This window comes from Otolemur garnettii, unplaced genomic scaffold (assembly GCF_000181295.1).
Source record: "Otolemur garnettii isolate 467f Iridium unplaced genomic scaffold, OtoGar3 scaffold00149, whole genome shotgun sequence".
Taxonomy (NCBI): Eukaryota; Metazoa; Chordata; class Mammalia; order Primates; family Galagidae; genus Otolemur; species Otolemur garnettii.
Genome location: NW_003852544.1, coordinates 1,304,472 through 1,318,928, shown reverse-complemented (window position 1 = coordinate 1,318,928; position 14,457 = coordinate 1,304,472). Strand labels below are relative to the sequence as shown.

At 41.7% G+C, this 14,457-nt stretch overlaps 1 protein-coding gene across 6 annotated transcripts in view; it reads right to left on the bottom strand.

The window, feature by feature from the left end:
* The window catches only part of TRAF3 (TNF receptor associated factor 3), a 128,704-nt gene that overhangs the window by 66,007 nt on the left and 48,240 nt on the right, over nucleotides 1-14,457 (bottom strand). For 2 of the 6 annotated variants that reach the window (XM_003799328.3, XM_003799329.3), the window contains exon 2: nucleotides 9,771-9,901. The exons of 2 other annotated variants lie outside the window; for them this stretch is intronic. The gene's annotated coding sequence lies outside the window, so the exon portion shown is untranslated. Of the gene's footprint in view, nucleotides 1-9,770; nucleotides 9,902-14,457 lie in introns of those variants that run through there. 2 more of the 6 variants (XM_023518880.1, XM_023518882.1) reach the window with 1 other exon arrangement.

Sequence of the window (14,457 nt, the reverse complement as noted above, 5' to 3'; positions counted from 1 at the left end):
GGCCATTTTTTGGTTGCAGCCATCATTGTTGTTTGGCGGGCCTGGGCTGGGGATTTGAACCCGCCACCTTAGGTGTATGTGGCTGGCACCTTAGCTGCTTGAGCCACAGGCGCCGAGCCTCCTCCTCCATCTTGTCAGACACTTCATCCTCAAGATTTCATCCAAATAGTGGTAAACTACTATTTACCACTAGACTCACGGCTTTCCACTAACCTTATGCTCTCTTAAGGGAAGGACCATGCTAAATTTATCCTATAGTCCCAACACCTAGCAAAAAGCCAGGCACGCCTGCACTTCTTATTTGTTGAATTTAACTCCAGTATCTTTTCTAACACTCCCTCACGGTGAAACTGACTCTCCTCAAGCCATGGTCCTAAAGGACATCAATCCCTATATTCACCTTGCTTCGTACTCTCTCTCCCATCTGAGTATGAGATTTCTGAAGACAGAAATGTGTCACTCAAGTTTGTATCCTCAGAACTTAAAATAGTGCCTGCTACATAGTAAGCATTTAATATGTATTAGTTGTAATTGTTATTAATTTACTCCTCATAGTTATTCTTAGTTTATTCCTCACAACTATAAATGTTTTTCTTTTTTTTGCCCACTATGAAGATGAGGAAACTATGTTACTAAGCCGCAGAATAGCCTGCTCCTAGGGTCCACACTCTCAACTACTATCTCTGTTCCCAGACAGTGACTACCTCAACAGAGGCATGCTTACTAACTTGTATGGTAAAAATCAATAAAGATTTATGCTATTAAATCAGATCTGCCATTTGTACTCTCAAATTATCTTAAAAAGATATTCAATGGCCCAACTCTGCTGGACAGAGAGTAAATTGTTGAGATAATGACATTTATCAATCTGCCTAAAGTTAGAGTTAACCAAGATTGAACTCGGGTCTCGAGGACCAGTACTCCCTCTGTGGCAACTTGGCTACAGTATTTTCAATGGCTCTAACACCATAAATTCAAATCTTGTGAGATTATCTAATTGCTTAGCAAGAAGCAAAACACACACCTCAAAATTCCCAAAATATCAATAATGCCTAATTTGAGGAATTTGCCCCATTTTAAAACCAAGTACCTTTTTTTTTTAATTATTGTTTTCAATTTCAGCACTGACATACCCAGAGTTTATTTAGTCCCTAGGACTAATATAGGACATTCACAACCAGATGCATCAGAAAGAACACCTTTAACTAACTCAAATAAGGCCATTTCTGACTTTAAGGAAAAGATAGTAAGATCTTGGCTAGGCTAAAATAAACTTTGTCACATCATTTAATTGCTCTATTTCTAGCTACTCTGAGAATTAAGTAGAATTATTTAGCTTACTTTTGAAAAGCATCGTCCAAATGGATCTAAATGAGTAGGAAAGAACAAGGGAAAGTGAAACCTCTGTCCCACACTGCTAGTAATGTTTAAAACTATTCTTGGAGGCAAGAAACCATGTTTTGGAGCTATAATTACAAGGGAGAATTTTGTTGTTTTTGCTTTTGGCATTGTGATAAGTTTCCTTAAAGTACTACCCATCTGGCTCGGCGCCTATAGCTCAACCAGCTAAGGCGCCAGCCACGTACACCTAAGGTGGCGGGTTCGAATCCCCAGCCCGGACCCGCCAAACAACAATGACGGCTGCAACCAAAAAATAGCCGGGCACTGTGGCGGGTGCCTGTGGTCCCAGCTACTTGGGAGGCGGAGGCAGGAGACTCACTTGAGCCCAGGAGTTGGAGGTTGCTGTGAGCTGTAATGCCACGGCACTCTGCCCAGGGGGACAGCTTGAGGCTCTGTCTCAAAAAAAAAAAAAAGTACTACCCATCTGAAATAATAATTAAACATCCATTACCATTATCACTGCATAATTACTTTAAGCCTAAAACATAAAATATCACATGTATTTTTACAGCTGGATAAGAGTCATGCTGGAAATTTAAGATATCAGTGTAGTAGCTCACACCTGTAATCACACTCTGGGAGGCCAAGGCAAGAGGATTCATTGAGCTCAGAAGTTCAAGATCAGCTTGAGCAAAAGTGAGACCCCCATCTCTACTAAAAATGGAAAAAATTAGCCAAGCATTGTGGCAAGTGCCTGTAGTCCCAGCTACTCAGGAGGCAGAGTCAGGAAGATTGCTTGAACCCAGAGAACCATTCCTCCCTCTGTGGCAACTTGGCTGATGCCAAAACACTTCAGCCTGGGCAACAGAGTGAGACTCTGTCTCAAAAAAGAGAAGAAAAAAAAGAAAGAAAAAATTTAAGATATCTAGTGTAACATTTCTTTGAACTTAATAGTCTTCATGTTACACAAATCCTCTAGAACACATCTACTTCATAATCAAATGTGACCCCATACCACTGCTAAAATCATCAGACCCACTAGCACAAACTTGCCTAAATGGCATCCAACTCAATGTTAATTTAGAGACGTGTAAAAGCATAAAATCTTTCCAGGTCACAATATATTTGTTCACTGAAATGAGAAAGAACTTGAGAGAAGAGGGGGAGGAGAGATCTACTCAGAAAATAAAAGTCATCTACTCTTAGTTGTTTCCTACTCCTTGGAAAAGGGAGAAAATAGAAGTATTTAATAATTTGAAAAAACAGTAAATTGGTAATGGAAAAGAGATTTCCTGGTTGAATCAGAAAACATCTGAGAAAGTCTGTAAAGGAAAAAGTAGACATAAATTATTCAACTACTTTGGAGGAAAGTGCCCGTGTCCAGTGTAATTTATTCATCCAACATGCTCTGGGAAGGAGAAGAGACAAGAAAGACAAAAGTCTTGTCTTCACAAAGGTGACAGTGTACAGGGAGGAGGACACACTCCCAGCAATCACATGTGCGCAGAGTGTGTCAGAGCGCAGTGTGTGAGACAGGACAACCATGGAAGTCAAGTGCGCAGGGTATACACCCGTTTATGTGGACGTAGGGCTCTCCCTGAGGAGAAGATGTTTAAGCTACAATCTGAAGGATAAGTTGAAACAATTTGTTTTTTTGACACGGAGCCTCAAGCTGTCCCCCTGGGCAGAGTGCCATGGCATCACAGCTCACAGCAACCTCCAACTCCTGGGTTCAAGTGAGTCTCCTGCTTCAGCCTCCCAAGTAGCTGGGACAACAGGCATCCGCCTTAACGCCCAGCTATTTTTTGGTTGTAGCCATCGTTGTTGTTTGGTGGGCCTGGACTGGATTTGAACCCACCACCTTAAGTGTATATAGCTGGCGCCTTAGCCACTTGAGCCACAGGTGCCATGCCACTATTTTTTATTAATTCTCAGACTTTAAAATTATAAACACAGGTAAATGCATAGGTGAAAAAAATGTTTAAAAAATGGATCAGAGACCAGCCTAAGCAAGAGCAAGAGCAAGACCCAATTTCTACTAACAATAGAAAAACTAGCTGGGTATTCTTGTGGGCACTTATAGTCCCAGCTACTCAGAAAGCTGAGGCAAGGGAACTCTTGAGCCCAGGAGTTTGAGGTTGCTATGAACTATGATGCCACAGCACTCTACCCAGGATGAAAGAGTGAGATTCTGTCTCAAAAAAAAAAAAAAAGTGGCTTAGTACTAAACATCAATGCAACATCTCCTTTTTTAGATTATATGAAGAAAAAAAAAACCATTATGATTTTAGGGAAGTAAACTTTCTGCTATATTTGTGTGTGTGTGTGTACAATGCTTGATAAATATTAAACTGAATTGAATGAGCTGCTGGCCAGAGCTTAGAAAATGTGCTCATTAAAATATACTTTTCTTGGAGTATGTCAAGAAAATGGACATTGAGTCTGCTCACCACAAAAATGGTAACTATGTCAGGTAATGTACTTGCTAATTTGTCAGACTTAACCATTCCATAAAATATATACACAGTATACTAAATCCCCTGTAAGTTGATCACCCAAGGGACTATAACAAACTGATCAACATAAGGAACTAGGCCTACTGTATGGTACTGACAATACATGTGGTACATATGTGGTCTATGAAAATTAGGTCAAAAGTAGGTGGCCAGTGTGAGGGAGGGAGTCAAATGTGGAGGATGTACTATACTTCAAAATATATTGTACATGATAAATGTATACAATTTTATATGTCAACATGAAAACTGGAAGGAAAGGGATACTTTTCTTCTCACACTTCTTTTCCAAGTAAAAAATTAAACTTCAGTATTAAATGACTCCCAGGCATTAAATTACATTTCAAAATTATCTTTATTAAAAGGCACAGGAGCTACTTTTCAAAACTTGTGTGTGTGTGTGTGTGTGTGTGTGCGTGTATTACAAGTTAATACTAAGTTAATACACTATAGACAGAATTTTTAGATAAGCAAATCTAAAAGGAAGAAATGAATAATGACATGCTGGTCATGGACTGATACTGGTACAGGTCTGTTAGAAACTGAGCTATAGGCTCGGCGCCTGTGGCTCAAGCAGCTAAGGCGCCAGCCACATACACCTAAGGTGGTGGGTTCGAATCCCCAGCCCGGGCCCGCCAAACAACAATGATGGCTGCAACCAAAAAATGGCCAGGCGCTGTGGTAGGCACCTGTAGTCCCAACTACTTGGGAGGCTAAGGCAGGAGACTCGCTTGAGCTCAGGAGTTGGAGGTTGCTGTGAGCGTGATGCCATGGCACTCTACCTAGGGGGATAGCTTGAGGCTCTGTTTCAAAAAAAAAGAAACTGAGCTATACAGCAGGAGGTTAAGTAACGTGGATGAGCTACCAAGAAGCTTCATCTGTATTTACAGCCATTCCCCATCATATTCATCACTGCCTGAGCTCTACCTCCTGTCAAAGTAAGGGCAGCATTACATTCTCATAGGAATGCAAACCCTACTGTAAAGTGCATGTATGAGGGATCTAAGTTCTGCACTCCATGTAAGAATCTAATGCCTAATGATCTGAGGTAGAGTTGAGGTAGTGATGCTAGCACTGGGAACCTGCTGCAAATACACACTGTCATTAGTAGAGAAGTCTGACTGCACAGAGACCATAATAAATCAACTACTCGCAGACTCATATCAAAACCATTCCCCCTGTCCCAGTCCATGAAAAAAAAAACTGTCTTCCATGAAACCCATCTCTGGGAACTGCTAAGCCAAACCACCTATGATGGTGAATGATAAAACTATGCAGCATTGGCCTAGCACTCTGGGAGGCCGAAGTAGGAGGGCCCCTTGAGCTCAGGAGTGGGAGATTAGCCTGAGGAAGAGCAAGACCCTGTCTCTACCAAAAATAGAAAAATTAGCTGGGCATTGTAGTGGGCCACCTATAATTCCAGCTACTGGGGAGGCTCAGACAGGACAATTGCTTGAACCCAGGAGTTTGAGGTTGCTGACAGCTAGGTTAACACCAAAACAGTCTAGCCTGGGGTAAGAGAATGAGACTTTGTCTCAAAAACAAAAGAAAAAGCCAGAACTATTAAAAATTTTCAAAATCCCAAGCAAACAAAAAAGGAATCAATTTTTTAAGAACTTTAGGTTCTGAACTAAAGTTCTAAGCCAAGAAAGACTCCTATATTCTAGACAGTGGGGACCCAGGGTGAGGGATGGGAGAAAGAAGACCATCCCATAAAAGGAAAGCAGACAGTCCTGGCCCAGTGTGTAATGCAGGGCAGGCCAGGTGCACAAGAGAAAGCTGAACATGAAAGCTGCAAGGACGTGGGCTCCAACTGAAGTTCTAGCTAGCCTTTCACAAGTGGTGTCTTCAATAATCTACAACAGTGAAGAGACATCTCCTCATGATGTAGCAAACCCAAGGCCCATCTTAAGCTTTAAAAAATGTTTTAACTCAGTCTGTAGAGCTCAGAGACAGTTTCAATACTACAATGGAAGTTGCTCAGAAAACGGAAGTCACCTTGTTATGTAGGTATTCTACAGCTGAACAGAGGCAACTGAACAAAGGCTGCCAGAGTAATACATAAAAGGGATGATTACCCCAATCTGTGAGTCCTAAGACCCTTGCCAAGATTCCTAATTAATGAATTGGTCTGTGAAATGACATTCTGTAATATATACAAGGCTTATCTAAGTGCAAAAATTGTCATTTTTAATTGAATACCTCCTTTTTTGACAAGTCAAGATACTGTCCTCCCTCCATTAATATAATTTTTAGTCTTCTACATCAAAAAAACAATTTAAATGAGATGATGCTACTGAATTCATTTTTAGTGTTATCACAGGCTTCTAATACCAAGGACTGTTTCACTTATCATAAATTAGTTAATATCTCTCATCTTTACTTTCAACAGAAGTTAAATAATATGTTAAGTTTTTTCCTTTGGGGTTTTAAATAGATTACCCTACAAGATTCAACACTTGCTTGAGAGACACATGCTTTAGAGACCTAGGTAAATTAGTCCCCTAGTTATGGCTTCTAAGCCTGGATTCCTCGTATTAACAAAACTCAGTGCCCTCCAAGATTTAAAACCAAAAATCCTTCTCCATATGAAAGGTTACTTCTTTTCTGTTTGAAACCGAGTCTCACTATGTGGCCCTCAGTTAAGTGTAGTGGCGTCACAGCTGACAGCAACCTCAAACTCTTGGGCTTAAGCGATTCTCTTGCCTCAGCCTCCCAAGTAGCTGGGACTATAGGTGCCCGCCAAAACAACCTGGCTATTTTTTGGTTGTAGCTGTCATTGTTGTTTGGCAGGCCCAGGCTGGGTTCAAACCCTCCAGCTCCAGTGTATGTGGTTGGTGCCCTGGGCACTGAGCCATGAAAGGTTACTTCTAAGACTCTTTTGATGCAGTTCTCTTTCAAGAGAGTTAATTTAATTCCCTCTCACATAAGTATAACAACATATTTGCCCTAGGCTCTCTACACAGGACCAAAGAGAAACTTCTGAAAATTAATTCTTAATCATCTCCTCAGAGTTCTAGATTTTCACACATATTATCATGTGCCCACATGAGCAACAGGATCCAGATGCTACTGAATTAACTCATTGGCCTTATTCCTTGTCATTTTTGCCAACCATCTCTGAATCTCCAATAGCCCTAGCACTTTCCAGGGGCTCCAAAGTTATTTAGACATTTACTCTGTTGCATGCTAAACCAAAGAGTAACAGGAAATGTGCTTCCTGCCCTACACAGAGCTCTCAGTATAGGAGGACAACCAGGGATTAAGTGCTATAGAAAGAGGGTATACCACAGGCAGCACCTGAGGCTCAAGGAGTAGGGCACCAGCCCCATATACCAGGGGTGGCAGGTTCAAGCACAGCCCTGGCCAAAACTGCAAAAAAAAAAAAAAAAAAGTGTACCACCAGCCTACATCCTGTCAGTCAGTACAAGTAATACTGAGCAGGATACAGGCAGCACAAGTGGTACCTGTGTTGGCAGGTAACACAGATATATTTATTTAGGCTAAGGGCAGGCAAACCATTGGCCACTTTTTTGTAACTAACGTTTTACCACACTCTGCCTATTCATTTACATATCATTTTCAACAGTACATCAGTACATTTACTTTCTGGCCCTTTAAAAAAACAGTGTATTGACCACTAATCTAGCTCCTAACTAGGGACTGACTGGGGGCCCTGCCTTTGCTTCTACCCATCATGCCAACTTCTGCATGTGCCAATGTGGGGATGAAAGAGCATATGCAAAGTACATTATGTATAACAGAGAAGAACATGTAGACAGGTTCTTCCCTTGCCTGAATGCACCTGAACTCACCAACGCTCACCAAAGCCCTTTGTACTCCAGTCCTATCCAACAGCGAGATCTGCCAAAGATGGCCTCATATTTATAGCACAGCCTCTGTCCCTTCAAACTTTTCATCATCTCTTTCTCCATGAAAACCCAACTTAAAGCTCTACTCTTATCAAAGACTTACCATGAATCCTTGTCCCGTGTAACAGATGCTTCAGAAGGGTTGCAGCCAAACCCAACTTCAACCTGTTAGATTACCAACTGTGCTCTTCAATCTGAATTCATAGATCCAACAAACATTGGCCATGTACTGACAGGGTGCTACACAACAGCACCACATTTCTATATAATGTATAGTAATCCTAATGTTTTATTACTATTTGTCGAATAAATTAGATTAAGCAAAAGTTAGGTTAAGGTTATCATTTTGGGATGATAAAATGTCCTGGAATTAAGAGGCAGTGATGTTGGGCGGTGCCTGTGGCTCAGTGAGTAGGGTGCCAGCCCCATATACTGAGGCCAAACTGCAACAAAAAAAATAGCTGAGCGTTGTGGTGGGCGCCTGTAAGCCCAGCTAGTCAGGAGTCTGAGGCAAGAGAATGGCCTAAGCCCAGCATTTGGAGGTTGCTGTGTGACGCCACAGCACTCTGCCAAGGGCAATAAAGTGAGACTCTCTTAAAAAAAAAAAAAAAGAAGTAGTGATGGTACACAATTGTGAATATACTAAAGACACTGAATTACACACTACAATGGGATAGAGTTATGATAGGCGAATTATCTCAAAGTTTAAATTATTTTAAAGTCTGATTATCAACAAAAGGTACTAATATCTTCTGCTTTCTATCTCAAGGCATGTAATAAAATACCATATTCAACATTGGTAAATGAAAACAGGGAGGATACTAATAACTGGGCTACATTATAAAGTACCCCAAAACATACTGGAGTACACTACCATTTGTCACACTTATAGTTTTTGTGGGCTGGGTACATGTATAGCAGGGATGGCTTGTCTCTGTTCTGTAGTGTCCAGGCCTTGGTCAGAAGGGAGGAAAGCCACAATCTCACATGCAAGGTGGCTGTTAACTAGGGACATAGGGATGGCTTTTCAATGGCCTTGCTATGTGGTCTCTCTGTGTGGGCTAGGTGGGCTTCCTCATAGCATGGTAGCTGGCTTTCTCCCAAATTGAGTATCCCAAAAAGCCAGGCAAAAACCATGCCCCTGTTAAGACCTAGCTAGGAGTCACATAGCACCCCTCTACCAGATCACTGGTGAGGCAGATCACACACCCAGCATAAGTTCACAGAAAAGAGACAGAAAACCTTACCTCTTCATCATATAGTTCATGGAAGAATATGAAAAATGGGAGTTGGTGGCACCTGTGGCTCAAGGAGTAGGGCATCGGCCCCATATGCTGGAGGTGGCGGGTTCAAACCCAGCCCCAGCCAAAAACTGCAAATAAATAAATAAAATAAAATGTAATTTAAAAAAAAAAGAAAAATGGGAGTTATCACAAAGTCTCTTTAGGAAAATATAATCTGTCACCCTAAGTGAGTGCTATAACAGCATCTCAAAGTTCTTTGAAGACTGGAAAATTAAAAACCAGGGTTAAATGGAATCTGACTAAAAAAAAAAAATTAGTATTTCAACCCTTGTGAGGTGTAGCTCTTATTACTTATAGTAAGAAACCTGTGATTGATAAGTAGAGCCTAAATTACTATGCTGTCCTGCCTTAGTAAATATAGCGTCATGACCTTGATTTAATAAGGTAGTGATTCAGAATCACTGCCAAGTGATAACTGAGCACTGCAGCCTCTCTGTAAGACTACAGAATACCAGACCCAGGCAGAAATGTGGTGGTAAGTCAGAATTTATCTTGTCACTCCAGGCTGAAGGTTCAGATCTGTACCAGTCCCTCATCATAGCATGTGGCATAAGGAGAAAGGTCATGCCCTTTGTCCCTCCCACAGATATCTCCAGCACATTAAGTAGAGAAGTTCAACAAATAAAGAAGGAAGAGAAGGTAGCAATTTTTAAAATTCTAAATCAGAGAGTTCTAAGAGGCCTATTGTTAAGCCTCTTTCTGATCAAAAGAAAGCAAAAAACAAAGAACTGAGAGCAAACCTCTTTTGTCAGGAAAGCATCCTTAGAAGAATAGAGAGCCAGGAGCCAGGTTTCTGATCCTAGATCTGGTTCTGACCTGCTTTGGGACCTTAACCCAGTGGCATAACTTCTTTGGGCCTCATTTTCCTCATCTGTAAAATAAAGGGATTGAATTAAGACAAGGATTCTCACCTACAGATGAGCCACAGGTTGTGGCCACTGATGTGTGCCTGAGAGCTAGTCTACCCTCAAGTTTAAGCTCTATTATCTGAATGTTTATTAAACAGAGAATGAATTCTACATGAGTGAGAAGAGTTCTCCCAGAGCCCAGCCAAGCCCTCTCTCAGGAGCTACGTCCTTAGCAGCCAATGCCAACATCATCCCTGGGGTTGCTTCAATAGCTCCTCCCTGGCTCTAAACCTCAGACCTCAAATCCCCTGGAATAACAAACAGTAGTGTCAGTCCTGTGCAATCAAGATATCAATATAGTTTAAATTTAAATGCACAAGGGTAACTAGTTTTCAAAAAAAGTATACTACATGTATATTTCTAAGAAACAGCAAAAGATCCTCTGGTAACAAAGGCAATGAGCCCTCATTTACTATTTCACAAGTTCGATTTTTTTTTTTTTTTTGAGACAGAGCCTCAAGCTGTCGCCCTGGGTAGAGTGCTGTGGCATCACAGCTCACAGCAACCTCCAACTCCTAGGCTCAAGCAATTCTCCTGCCACTGCCTCCCATGTAGCTGGGATTACAGGTGCCTGCCACAACGCCCAGCTATTTTTTTGGTTGCAGCCGTTACTGTTTGGCGAGCCCGGGCTGTATTTGAACCCACCAGCTCAGGTGTATATGGCTGGCACCTTAGCCTCTTGAGCCACAGGCGCCAAGCCTTAAGTTTGATTTTTGAACATGGGTCTAACTTACCCCAAACCAACTGCCATTATATCCTGAAACAGGCAAGGATGTCCCCCCCCCTTCCCCACAGGAAGTCAGTCTTTAAGAGAGTCAGGGCTCTCTTAAAGAAAGCCCTGGGGTGTGTTACTGGAAAGAAGCTCTTTAGATGGATAGAAAGCTCTACCAGGACCACACCAGCAATTAAGCTTTTGCGGATGCCACATATTGCCAGCCTTTAGGAGGTGTGGATATGCCCACACCATTCCTCACAGCCCACAGACTGAGGCACCAGTACATTAAACATACACAGGTTAGGTCACCAGCCTAAAGTTGAAAACCATCTCTCAACATCTCATAATGTGTTGCCAAGAACCAAGAGACCAACGCAGCTGTCACCAGAGAAAGAACTGAGCTGAATGGACAACTCTGAAAGATGAAGAGAAAGGATGTGCTTCACATGGAAAGCAGAATTTATTTACACTAATCATGAATGCAGGCTCTCAGTTGGAAAATCTCACTTAAAACGCCAGAAGGTTCAGTACCCATTCATAAGCTTTTCAGAATGCAAGCAGTTGCCATGGTAACCCCGACATTATCTTTCTTGGTATTAGACATATAAATACCACCCATAATGCATTTAATACAGTGTGGGGCCACCAATTCATTGCAAAATAAATCTCGGTTCAGACTCTTGGCCTCCCTCTAACATAAATAAAGAGGACCAGCTGGAAGTAGTACCCACCTCACCCCATGGATCAGCAAAAGCTCCACTGAAAATGCTCCTCTGAAGACAAAATATAACTAAGGAAATCAGACTTCATCATCTACAATCATATGGGTGAGATGTTGTAAAACAGAACGTTCCACACGTTCCACTGTGATTAATGAACTACTGTTGCTTAAGTTAAAGAAACAAATACATTACATCCATTATCTATATCTCTGAAATTCAACTATGCTTAGCAAGTCAAAGAAAAAGCAGATTTCTTCAAGGAACATCTTCAACAATTCATTCAGAGGACATTTGTTAACACTAAATTAAGGTATCTCTTCACATGTCAAAACTGTCATTAACAAGGAATAAAGTTTTATTTCTTAGGTTGAGATGAGATCTATTCAATCATAATGCTTTATCTTGACCAGGGATGTTCATAAACATTTCAGAGACATATATGCATGATTTTTAAAGTCCCTTACCTTCTTATAATCCACCATCTAAACAGAGAGACAGAAACAAAATCATTGTGCACAAACTGCAATGGCATCTTCAATTCCACATTCCCAGAAAGCCCACTGCATCAGTAACTTAACAGAACTGCTGCAGGACATGCCTGTGCTAGCCACAGCGTTCACAAAATTGCTTACATTCTAATCACTTTTACCGCCAGGTCCACAGGAATATTACCTTCATTATCTCCTTCTTCAGATTGCAGACAACAGTCAGCAGTTGTGAAGGGGAGCAAAAGACTTCACCACGGGTTGTTTCCATATTAACAGGGACTCTGGTAACCGCTGCATTGCAGTCTTTCTGAAAGCTACCAAGCTCATAAGCAAAGCGCTGGAGAGAAAATCCCTGGCACAGGAAGCTGTCAAAGATTTTTAAGAATCTTAAAAAAAAAAAAAAAAACGTTGCAAACACCCAGAGGTATTTCTAGATTTCCAGCCTGCTTCCTAAAGGTTGCCTGGTTTGTGGCTTTTAGAGGATGGCTGTGACAACTGATTGTGCTAGGTAAGAATGCTGAGATGAGTGAAATGTGCACTGTGACACAACATCTTTAGAGCTCAAGTACTCCCCATGAGAATCTGTACATCTGCTGCTTAGCACCAGCTTCAAAGCCCCTGCTGAGAAGCTCCTAGGAATGAACCATGGTTTTCATTCCAAAAAATTCAAGTACAACATGCACTTCCAGTTCCTCTGTGGCAGCAATCACTGTGAAAACCCAGCTACCTTCACAGTATGGTAATAACTATTATATAGTCAGAGCACTTGAAATATTAAACCACTGACCATATAATCAAATTCAGAAAAAGAGACCTTTGAAATAGTAGCATGCTTACTAGGTAACCTTTCATTTTCACTCATTTACTCAATACATTTAGTGAACCACGTGCTATATGCAAAAGAAAATACAAGTTGAGCACCCCTAACCCAAACATCCAAAATCCAAAATGCTCCAAAATCTGAAACATTCTGAGCACCAACATGATACCACAATTGGAAAATTCCCCACCTGACCTCATATGATGAGTTGTGGTCAAAATACAGTCAAAACTTTGTTTCATGAACAAAATTATTAAAAATATTGCATAAAAATTACCTTCAGGCTTGTTTTGTAACATATACTACATTTACAAATATAAATTAATACTATGTTTAGACTTGGGTCCCCAAGATAGCTGATTAATAATGCAAATATTCCGGGCAGCTCCTGTGGCTCAAGGAGTAGGGCGCCAGCCCCATATGCCAGAGTTGGTGGGTTCAAACCCAGCCCTGGCCAAAAACTGCAACAACAAAAAATAAATAAATAAAAATAATGCAAATATTCCAAAATCCAATAAATCCAATATCCAAAAAAATCCAAAATCTGTAACATTTCTCGTCCCAAGTATTTCAAATCAGTAAGTCCAAGATATACCTCCCCAACATAGTGGTTACAGGTATTCTGGAGGAAGTAACAGAGAATAAGCCATCCCCAGCGTGAGGATGAGTATGGTGGAGAAGGGCCAACACAGCACAGGAAGTAAAACCAAAGCTCATCTGGGGATCCAGGACAAGGATCTGTGAGCAAGGAACATTTAGAAAGAGCTGAAGGACATCGACTCTCCTGGAGAAAGGGAAGGACAAGGGGACGATATCTTCCAGATGGCTGTACACATTCCCCAGCATGTATGAATAGGTCCTCAGCAAGAGTGAGGACCCATCCCAACCTTACAGCAGCCCTGAGACGGCACTGCTACCACCATGATGAACTGACAACCTAAGTATATAGACCTGAGGCATTCACTTGCCCAAAACAACTAGTGACCAAGTGAAGGTACCAGAATTCGAACCCAGAAGGGCAGCTCTGTACTCTACTACTGCCCTTTGCTGCCCTTCAGGAAATAGCAGGTCTTCTGGCAATTCTGGTCACTAACCCCTGACAGAGATTATTATCTAATGTAGCCTCTGTTTAGATGTGATTTCATCCACCCTCTGAATAGTGCCCAGCCTGACACTAGATGAGCAAATAAACTTAAAGAATTCTCACAGCTATGATTAATAAATAAACTTAAGGAATTCTAGTAATATGAAACAACCTGCAATATCCCTATAAACATGATATTGTCCTCTCTGATGAAAATGTTCCTTCTTTGCCTTCCCTCTGTCTACCTAACTCGAACCCCTTTGGCTCTGGAATCTTCCCCACCAAAAGTCTTCACTGACTCCTTTCCCACTTCTAGCAACAAGGCCCCTTCCTCTGGCTCCCATCATCAACAGCTACTGCACTGTACTGAAGAGACAGTTCTGCATCCAACCCTTGCCTTGGAGCCCTGCAGCGACAGTCAATTTTGTATCTGCAGTGCCGGCTTGGCACCTGTAGCTCAGCGGCTAGGGCACCAGCCACATATACCAGGGCTGGCTGGCTCCAACCCTTCCCAGGCCAGCTAAACAACAATGATAACTGCAACAAAAAAATAGCTGGGCATTGTGACAGGTGCCTACAGTCCCAGCTACTCGTGAGGCTGAGGCAAGAGAATCTCTTAAGCCCAAGAGTTTGAGGTTGCTGTGAGCTGTGACACCACAGCACTCTACCGAGGGTGAAATTGTGAGACTC